This window comes from Cryptomeria japonica, chromosome 9, assembly GCF_030272615.1.
Source record: "Cryptomeria japonica chromosome 9, Sugi_1.0, whole genome shotgun sequence".
In the NCBI taxonomy this organism is placed as follows: Eukaryota; Viridiplantae; Streptophyta; class Pinopsida; order Cupressales; family Cupressaceae; genus Cryptomeria; species Cryptomeria japonica.
In genome coordinates, this window is record NC_081413.1 from 570,636,200 (window position 1) to 570,648,324 (window position 12,125).

A 12,125-nucleotide genomic window follows, 5' to 3' on the forward strand; every position below is an offset into this window, starting at 1 on the left:
ATAAACATAGGAAAATAATCACATAATCCATTAAATACTTAATAAAGAATTATAACATATTTTACATTTCTAACACAATAGGTCCATTTTAATGCACCAATGCCAAATGTTCCTAAGTTAATATTTTTAACAAGTAGATATTCACAAAAACTCTATAATACAATCAAAATCATTTCTAAATTGAAGAAATCACATAAGAACATCATCATTACATCATAATTACATCACATATTACATCTTTTACAAAGTAATCATTCCAAATATACATTATCTACTTCAATAGGAGATCGTAACACACTAACTACATGAATAACATCTAAGCCACATATTACAATGATATTCCTCAATCAAATAGAATAGATCATAACTGCTCCAAGAATTTCATAACACAAGAACTGAAGAGATGTTGAATATTCAATCATGCACATGAGCATCCAACGAAGAAAATCCCAATGGAAGAAGGCATCAAACCACCTGACCATGTGGAATAAAAAAGGTCCACCCCCCATGTTGCAGAGAATGACATAAGCCCCCCCACACACTCTAGACTTAGGCTAACACCTAACCTTGAAGGAAACATAAAACCATAGGCTAACTCACAACAAAGATTTATGACATAAAACATAGGCAAAATCACAAAGCAAGGCTTAACCACAAAACATGGACTTACCAGAGGCTACCACAAACCATAAAGACTAAGGTAGTAGGAAACATATAGGGAAGCATGTCATCACATGCCATCAACAAGGGTTTCCCTGGCAGTCTCTCACTAGACCCTGACGCCTAAGTGACACCCATGCAAAATTGACTCAAGCTTTCGTAAAGACAAGGGAGTACATTCGTGCCAACAAGGCCTTCCTTAACTCATCCTGAGCCTGGAATAACACTCTAGGCCATGAGCAGGGACCACAATTATCTTGTTAATGTGAAAGTTACCCAACCCCTAGATTAATTAATTAAGGTTATCACTTGATTACAAAAACTTCCAATGGGATTTCTTGGCAACCACTTGGGGGTCCCGACACCCACTTGGAAGTCACTCCCCCTATCATGTTCCCAAAACCTAAAGTAAAAACATGAATATAAAGAATCTCATGAAAACCACATGATACATCGTTACAAAAGTTCCATATCATAATCTGAACCACAACAAATTTTAATCCTTAATACCATATTCCAATTAATCAAATGCAATACCAAAAACACAATCCGACAACTCAATATACAACATACATCAAAATCCCTCAAAATCCAATAAGCCAAAATTGAAAACGACATCACAAAAAAATTATAATTTAATCCTAAAATAAACCTCTGGTCTGACTTATCTCGACACAGACTGCGAAAATCAACCAAAATTATTTAAATAGAAAATTAGCGCTTTTTCAGAATCTTTTGGCGCTTTTGCTTAATCCTCTGGCGCCATTACAAGTTCTTCTGGTGCATTAGCCACTCAATATAGGGCATTCAAAATATAAAATGGTGCATTCTCGACCTAGAGAATCGCATACACAAATTAGAATGACACATATACTGTGCAGAACAATGCATATACCAAACAGACTAGCACATTCACTAACCAAATTGGCACAAATATCAATCAGACTAGCACTTACGAGAAATAATTTAGTGCATATGACACCCATTTTAGCACATATAACACAAAGAGTAATTTATGACTCCGATAAAAAATTATGAACTAACTCAAAAAATCATGAGACACGGAAAACGACTCCAATCAAATACAAAAAAGGCGTCTTACAACCAAATACATGACTTAGAAATCATAGAACGAAAAATATAATCTACAAGCTCCAATTCTCAAATACTTTCTCGACAAAATGAAACCTAGAAACTTTATATCTCCCACAAACTAAAATATTGAATTTAATACATATAATTTTTCAGATACACAAAAGACATCTCCAAATACACACAGTAACCAAAGGAAAAAATAAACATAATTCTTTCATCCAATTAACAAACATAAGGGAAAAACATAGAATTTTTAGAATAAACAGTATACATTTTCAAACACACAACAACATTCCTTTTCCTTTTGAAACATGATGCATCATAGAAGACAATGATGGAACATAGTTTTGGAAGGAGGAGGTAGTTGAGGCCTAACTAACTGTTGCCATTTGGCATATATACATAGCATCAGACTTAGCCTTGATTGTAACCAGCTAATTATTAGCTATAGACTTAACAAAACCATGAAGAGTGGATAAGATAATTCCCAAAGCATGAAGCCAAGATCTACCTAGAAGATGATTATAATATAGAGGACTTGGTATCACATGTATTGGGGTTTGAATTGTAACTGGTCTAACCTTTAAAGGCAAGATAACAATGCCTAAAACAATCTTACCAGTATTGTCGAAGCCATTAATGAAAAAGACACCACAAGGGCATTTAGATTAACCTTAATATTTGGTAGCGAATCTAGACTGCAAACGTTGAGCGTTGAACCAATGTCAACATGAGTTTGTCTAATTCCAACACCATTAACATGAATTATTATCATCAATGGATTGGATAGATTTCTCACTTCTAGAGGTAGGAGTTCATGTAGATAATACGTAATATTGAGTGTATCTACACAAATATGATCCATCAACACATTTACATCCAAAGACCTTGTAGAAGAAGGTAATAAGATCTTCTGTAGAGCTTCCTATAACATTGCTTGACATACTAGAGCAATCTGAATCAAATCCCATTGTGAAATCTTAGCTTGAGTAACACAAAGTTGCTCAATAAGATCATAATCACTAGGTTGCTTGGCTACGAGTTTAGGTGCTAGAGGAAGGCCCAATTGAGAAGGTGGTAAAGAAATATTAGGCTGGTTAAGGTTTTGTTTGTTCTTCTTTGTATTATATTTATGAGCAACAACATTATAAGAAGCATTTATAGATTGATTGAACTTGATATACAAGTCAAGAGAATCATTATTAAACGATTTTTCATAAATAGATTTAACTTTCTTAGGAGGAGAACTAGTTGCAGTCACATAAATACATGGTCTCTTAAAATTTTGTGGAGTTGTAGAGACAACAATGACATTAAAAAACTTTTCATCCCTCAATGAAGAAAAGTCTAGACATGGATCTTCCTTATCAAGTTCATAGTCAAAGGACGATGCCCCTAGGAAATCATTCAAAGCATCATCCAACATGGTTGAATCATCTCTAGAGAATAGCTTATCAAATGCATTGAATCCTCGAAGAAAAAATCCGACATGAGGCACTCATGTCGAGTTCACCTAGATGTAGAGGAGGGGATTTTCTACCTTCAAGTGATGAGCCTTGAGGAACAAACCTACCTTGATACCTCACTAAATTGGTGCTCTAGTGAGCCAAGAAGATATAGAGAACTACCTACTATTATACTTGTAAATAGAAACAATAAATAACAAGATATCCAATAACAATAATTTTTTTTACTAAAGAAACAGATAAAGAAACAGAGAATGCACAAAACATAAAACTTATGGTAGATTAGATTAATCCTTGGCCTTGGATGTTAGCACATCATAGGGACATTTGCATGTCACGTTGTCATCTGTACAAACATAAAATACTAACTATACGAGATCACTTCTACAATCTATCTCTTTCACTGTAGATCTATTCACCACCTACACATACCGAGGCAGGAAAAATGTTGGGGGTTGTATAGGAGTTTGCCTTAGTCAAACCCATGTTTTGGTGTTTCCACTTCCACATACAACCGAATAGATAGATTTTGAAAAAGTAATAAATAGATAATGTAATAGAAACAAACCCCACTTAATGGAGAAAAAATCCTATTACAAGAGCTACATAGACAAATTAAAGAAAATGCAACTAGATGATAGATGCATTTAAAGATTTGATAATTTGAGATAATGCAATATTGCAAGATAAAAGATGAATAAGATAAGAAAGAAGAAGAGCGTTAAAGATACAGCTCTCTCTTAAGATAGTAGGATGATAATGTCTTGAGAGAAGAGTGGTATGAGATCCAATATAAAGTTTGGTAGGGCTTCATTGGACGTAAAAACAAGAACCAACAAATAGAGAGAGAGAGAGCCAAAAAAGAGCCAGAGAAGCTCCAATGAATGAAAAGTGAGATTTTTATGCTTAGAAAAGATAGGAGTAGCTGTTTCAAATGTGTCTGAGTGAAGGGACACACGTTAGTAAAATATTGATGCAAAATATGCTGTTTTGAATTTGGAAAATTTCATCTTTTTTTGCATTGTGTGGACGTTCGTGTGCTGCACTATTGTCTAGCACAAAATAGTCTCAAATAAGGCTCTGGAGTGGTCGATGCTACTTCATCTTTGGGATTCAAGATGTCAAAATGATAAAATATCAATCATGAATTTTATCATTAATGCACCAAGCCTAATACGAAAGTGTCATAAATGAATTGGGCGCAATTTGCGACACTACAAGAATGCAAAAATACAAAGAACGTAATTTAATTCCTCCATAGAGAAATCCTCAAAATTAGGTGATGATGATTTGATTTCTTCTCTTCATGTTATGACTATAGAACATTGATTAATTGATTTAGGATGCTCGTACCACATAAATCCTCATAAGGAGTGGTTTTCCACCTACGAGAAGTTCGATGGAGGAGAAATATGCCTTGATGACAATTCCTCATATATCTTATTTTCGAAAGGGGTAAGATTCAGTTGCGTTTTAGTGATGGGAGAATAAAATCTCTTTTAGGTGTTTTTCATGTCATAGGTTTAGAAAGAAATTCAATTTTAGTTTCTATGTTGAATGACATGTGATTGCATGTAGCATTTGACAAGCATGGTTGTAGATTAGTAAGAGGAAAATTGGTGAAAACATGAGGGACAATGAAGAGGATTCTTTTTAAGATTGAAGCCACTACAATTTTTAAATCTTCTAATGTAACTAAATCTAAAAATACTTGTATGTTGTGGCACCATAGATTGGGCCAAACTAGTGAGAATGGTTTATAAACCATTTTGAATAAAAATTTGTTAGATAGTTTTTCCTATTCCAATGAGAGTTTTAAATTTTGTGAACATTATGTGTTTGGAAAACAAAATAGAAATTAATTTCCTTTAGAAAGTAATAAATCAAAGAGTAAATAGGATATTATTCACTCAGATGTATTCGGTCTAGTGGATATTGAATCAATTAGAAGATCTATATATTTTGTCTAATTCATTAATAATGTTTCTAGATATACCTAGTTATATTTTATAAGGCATAAATTTGAAGTTTTCACTAAGTTTAAAGATTTTAAGGCCTTAGTTGAAAATAAAAAAGATTGTAAAATCAAGGTTTGAAGAACTGACAATGGAGTTGAATATTGTTCTAAGGAATTTGATGAATTTTGTAAACATGAAAAAATTGTAAGACAAAAAACTACTCTGTATACTTCAAAATAGAATGGAGTGACCAGAAGGTTAAATTAGACAATAATGGAAAGAGCTAGAAGTATGTCAAGTGGTTCACAAATTGATAGATGTTTTTGGGAATAATCTATAACTATTGCTTGTATTTGTTACATAGATCTCTTTGTAAGGCTCTCAATACAATACCTTATGAAGTGTGGACATGTAAGAAACCTTTTGATTCACATTTAGGGGTATTTTACTATGAGGCTTATGTTAATGTGCCTAAATAAAAATGAACTAAGTTGGATCCAAAAGATGAAAAGTGCATTTTCATTGGATATGGTGATAATGTAAAAGGATATAAGTTATGAAATCTACTAACCAATAAAACTATCTTTTCTAGAGATGTGATTTTCAAGGAACTTTGTGTTATTTCATATCCTAAACAACCAAAAGAAAAAGATAAGGAAAAGATAGTACATTTTGAAATTAAATATGAAAGTGCACCTCGAGAAGAATAGAGAGATGGACATGACGATGAGGAAGAAGAAGGCGAGAGTTCAGAAAAAGTTACTAATAAAACCAAAGAACATGAAGAGGTTGAGCAAGATCAAGAACAATAAGAGCTCCATACTCCTATTCTTAGAAAATCCACAAGACAATTAAATTTAGTTGATAGGTATAGCCCACCAAATTTTTGTTGTATATTCTCTTTATTAAGTATTGATAATGAACATTCTTGTGCATGGGCTCAATCAAGTAAATCTAGGCTTGAATAGGCCTTTAGAGGTGTCTTGGATGAAGTCAGAGGAGGGATGGTACAAAATCAATTTTGATGGTGCTTCCAAGGGCAATTTGGGTCTTTCTGGCTTTGGTTATGTGGTAAAGGACTGGATGGGGAGTATGCTTGCCTTGAGGGTACAGATAATAGAAGATGGTACAACAATGTGGCTAAAGCATTAGCAGTCCTCCAAGTGATTGAATTCGAAAAACATTTTGGTATTTCAAAACTACACTTGGAGGGTCATTCATTAATAATTGTTAATGCAATCATTTTCAGGGAGGTACAAGCTTGACATCTGAAGAAGTACATTTGTGCAATTCGGAAGGAATTGGAAACTATCAAAAACTTCCAAATTAGCCACATATGTCGTATGGGAAATCAAGAAGCCAATTCTCTATCAAAATGGGCATTAAAGTTTAATGATGTTTGTGAGGTGAGAGTCAAGGATTTGTACTCTCACACTCGATGACTTACATCCTTGGCTTGCTATGGTATGATTTCTAAATTTATTAGATGGCAGGGGCGAAAGGTTGATGAGATGGGTGGACCTCAGGTGGCATTAAAATGGGGATGCATTGTGTTTTTCTCTACTCACTGTTGCTTTGTTTCCACGAGACAGAGAATATGGAGGCCAACTTCGCTCTGATTACTTCTTGGCCTCAAGCAACGTTTTTTGGTCTGGCTTCGGCAAAACGTCTAAAGGGGCTCTTCAAATTTGGTGATGAGGAGATTATGCAGTTGATGGAAACATTGCTGGGTGAGGTCTTTTTGCAAGAAAAACACCAATATTGGTCCAATATGGACATTATCACAATGGTGGTTGTATGGGGTTTGGATAGGGTGATACAACAGAGAATGTCAAATGGGTTGTTCACCCAATTTTGGATGATGAGTGGTTGGTTGGGTTGGACTCCATTTTGGAGTGGATGGTTCCAGGGCAAGCTTTGATGTGAGTGAAGGGATTGAAGACCCCACGACAGCTAAGATTTATGAATTGATTCTGTTTATTTGCTGGCCCATAAAGTGCAACCGTGATGAAACAAGGGCAGGGGCCCTCATTGGGTTGGATTATTTGAAATCCCACCTCAGGCAGCATGAGGCCATGACCAGTGGAGTAATGATGGCTACGAATGGAAATGTTCGAGGCAAAGGCAAACGGGGGCCAAGACGTGGAAGGGTGGTGAAGGTGAAATGACATGTGTCCAACCTGGGAATTTCGAATGCAGAGTAATTGATTGCAGTTCTTCTTCCTTCTTGTCTCTGGGTTATATTTTTTGTTTGGTATATTTTTTCAAGGTGCTTGAAATTTTGTATGATGGTTATATGGGAGTTTTGTTTTCGTCTGCTCCCCAATGTATATAATGGTTGTACAAGGTTATAGGTTAGGTCTCTGTAAGTGGTAGGGTTATTTTTTGTAATGACACATTCGTTACGTGCGATGTTTCAGGGTGTTGCGACTTTTCGAGGTGCTTTTGTAGTTGGGATATTGGTACTAGTTTTTTGACATAGTGATTAGTCTCTATTTTGAATAATCCATGTAATCATTGTAAACTCTATACTTTTTGTTAATAAAATAAAAAACTGCAGACACCTAAAAGTTGCACAACAAATTAAGTGAATTTTATTCATTTAATTATCCCTATTTCTTCCAATTAATTAAATTAAGATTTAATTAATATCCCTATTTCTCTAAATTAACTTATTAATCAAATTAAAGATTTGATTAATATTTCCCTTCTTCTATCCTAGCCATTTAACTAAATTTACATTTAATTAAAATCTCTGTCATAGCCATTTAATTAAAATTACCCTTCTAGCCATTTTTAATTAAATTTACATTTAATTAAAACCACCCACTTGCAAAAATTAAAAATCACATTTAAATAAATCAATATTTATTTAAATCTATCAAATGGAAGTTGCAACCAACAATTGAAATAAATTAATTTTACTTTAATTAAATTCTATTTTTCCCCACCCACTTGCAAAATCCTACATCTCCCACTTGCTTCCTAAACCTCTTCTAGAGCCTTCTAGATTCTTCTAAATCCTTTTAATTAGCCCAATCAACTCTTAATTATGTCCTTTCCCTAAAATTGAGGAGGTCACTTCTCAAATTTGAAAGAAAGCCTTCTAAAAGCAATAAAGGCTTTATCCATTCAACAAGCTAACTTGTTGAGTTCCCCCAAATTTGGAAGGACTCTTACAAATTTGTCCCCAAAGTCTTCTTAACCATTAATGGTTAACTCAACCTCCCTCTCATGGTTAGAGAATTTCTCTCTAACTTAACCCTCATTTAACTCAAGGGTCTCATCAAGAACTCATGGCTTTGACCCTAGTTATCCTATTAACCCTTGCACAAGGGTTTATCCCTTGCGTAAAAGCTTTATCCAATGGATGACCCTAACCCAACCACAACCTTACCTCCTAAGGTAACCACCATGTCTCCTCAGGCATTTAATCTCTCTTGCATCTCCTCTCAAGCCTTTTCAAGGTGAAATTTGTCAACTTGAGATTGGATTGAATCCCTCACATGGATTGATAACTTTCAATCCCAACCCTTATTGAGATTATTCAATCTCAACCCTCCATTGCCCTAACCCAACCACAACCTTACCTCCTAAGGTAATCACCATGTCTCCTCAGACATTTTATGTCTCTTCCATCTCCTCTCAAGCCCTCTCAAGGTGAAATTTGTCAACTTGAGATTGGATTGAATCCCTCGCATGGATTGATAACTTTCAATCCCAACCCTTGTTGAGATTATTCAATCTCAACCCTCCATTGCCCTATTTTCCCTATAAATAGAGCTCTCATTCTTCATTCTCCATATGAAGTCTTTTGTGCATCTAATTTATAGTCTCATTTCATCAAGCATTGTTAGCCTCTCTTTGATAATAGCATTTTAGATCATTTAGTAGCATCATAGCTTAGATTTATCATGTCTTGCATATCAAGTTAGTAATATCATGTTAGCTTCATTTCCATGCTAGCTTAATATCATTTTAACATCATTTTCATGTTAGTTTAGTTTCATATCAATATCTTGCACCACATCATCATCTAGTTTCATATCAAAATCATTCATTAGGATTATAGTTGCATCCATTTTGATCCTAAAATCCTCTAAATCACGTTCTCTAAGTTGTCATCCAAGAGATCAAGTGCTCTTCCAAGTGAGGGCCACCTTGAATCTTGAGGATATTTAGAGATAGAGGAGCATGGAACGATTTTAAAGAGTTTAGATTCATTTTACTTTGTTTTGTTTTGATTTCTAACCTCTAATGCAATGTTTCATGTGTGTGTTAGAATTGCTTTCTCCTCTTGCAGGTTGATACCACATTCTAGACATACATTAATTTCATATCGAATCTCCATATCAATTTCATATCAGTTTCATATCGACTTTTCATATCATATCAATTCTTCATATCTGGGGCATCATATCGAATCTCGACATCAATTTCATCTCAGTCTCATATCAACTGATTAGTTTCATATCAGTGTTTCTTATCAAAATCAATTTTTCATATCCAGGGAATCATATCGACAATTTTGGCAACATCATCATATCGAAAGTTTTTGACAATAAATTGAACATTTTTCTTTGAATCAACATGTGGTCACACGTCGACTCAAAGAGGGGCAAAATGTAGACACCTAAAAGTTGCACAACAAATTAAGTGAATTTTATTCATTTAACTATCCCTATTTCTTCCAATTAATTAAATTAAGATTTAATTAATATCCCTATTTCTCTAAATTACCCTATTAATCAAATTAAAGATTTGATTAATATTTCCCTTCTTCTATCCTAGCCATTTAACTAAATTTATATTTAATTAAAATATCCCTCATAGCCATTTAATTAAATTAAATTTAATTAAAATTCCCCTTCTAGCCATTTTTAATTAAATTTACATTTAATTAAAACCATCCACTTGCAAAAAATAAAAAATCACATTTAAATAAATCAATATTTATTTAAATCTATCAAATGCAAGTTGCAACCAACAATTGAAATAAATTTATTTTATTTTAATTAAATTCTATTTTTCCCCACCCTCTTGCAAAATCCTACATCTCCTACTTGCTTCCAAAACCTCTTCTAGAGCCTTCTAGATTCTTCTAAACCCTTTTAATTAACCTAATCAACTCCTAATCATGTCCTTTCCCTAAAATTGAGGACGTCACTTCTCAAATTTGGAAGAAAGTCTTTTGAAAGCAATAAAGGCTTTATCCATTAAACAAGCTAACTTGTTGAGTTCCCCCAAATTTGGAAGGACTCTTATAAATTTATCCCCAAATTCTTCTTAACCATTAATGGTTAACTCCATCTTCCCCCTCATGGTTAGAGACTTTCTCTCCAACTTAACCCTCATTTAACTCAAGGGTCTCTTCAAGCACTCATGGCTTTGACTCTAGCTATCCTATTAACCCTTGCACAAGAGTTTATCCCTTGGGTAAAAGCTTTATCCAATGGATGACCCTAACCCAACCACAACCTTACCTCCTAAGGTAACCACCATGTCTCTTCAGGCATTTAATGTTTCTTGCATCTCATCTCAAGCCCTCTCAAGGTGACATTTGTCAACTTGAGATTGGATTGAATCCCTCACATGTATTTGATAACTTTCAATCCTATCCCTTGTTGAGATTATTCAATCTCAACCCTCCAATGCCCTATTTTCCCTATGAATAGAGCTCTCATTCTTCATTATCCATATCAAGTCTTTTGTGCATCTAATTTATAGTCTCATTTCATCAAGCATTGTTAGCCTCTTTTTGATAATAGCATTTTAGATCATTTAGTAGCATCATAGCTTAGATTTATCATGTCTTGCATATCATGTTAGTAATATCATGTTAGCTTTATTTCCATGCTAGCTTAATATCATTTTAACATCATTTTAATGTTAGTTTAGTTTCATATCAATATCTTGCACCTTATCATCATCTAGTTTCATATCAAAATCATTCTTTAGGATCATAATGGCATCCATTTTGATTCTAAAATCCTCTGAATCTCATTCTCTAGGTTTTAATCGAAGAGATCAACTGCTCTTCCAAGTGAGGGCCACCTTGAATCTTGAGGATCTTTGGAGATAGAGGAGCATGAAACGATTTTAAAGAGTTTAGATTCATTTAACTTTGTTTTGTTTGGATTTCTAACCTCTAATGCAATGTTTCATGTGTTTTTGAATTGTTTTCTCCTCTTGCAGGTTGATACCACATTCCAAGCATACATTAATTTTATATCAAATCTCCATATCAATTTCATATCGACATCAGTCTCTTATCGACTTTTCATATCAAATCAATTCTTCATATCTGGGGCATCATATCGAATCTCGACATCAATTTCATGTCAGTCTCATATCAACTGATCAGTTTCATATCAATGTTTCTTATCAAAATAAATTTTCATATCCAGGGAATCATATCGACAACTTTGACAACATCATCATATCAAAATATTTTGACAACAAATTAAGCATTTTTCTTTGAATCAACATGTGGTCACACATCGACTCAAAGAGGGACAAAATGTAGACACCTAAAAGCTGCACAACAAATTATGTGAATTTTATTAATTTAATTATCCCTATTTCTTCCAATTAATTAAATTAAGATTTATTTAATATCCCTATTTCTCTAAATTAGCCTATTAATCAAATTAAAGATTTAATTAATATTTCTCTTCTTCTATCCTAGCCATTTAACTAAATTTACATATAATTAAAATCTCCCTCGTAGCCATTTAATTAAATTTACATTTAATTAAAATTCCCCTTCTAGCCATTTTTAATTAAATTTACATTTAATTAAAACCACCCACTTGCAAAAATTAAAAATCACATTTAAATAAATCAATATTTATTTAAATCTATCAGATACAAATTGCGACCAATAATTGAAATAAATTAATTTTATTTTAATTAAATTCTATTTTTTCCCATCCACTTGCAAAAT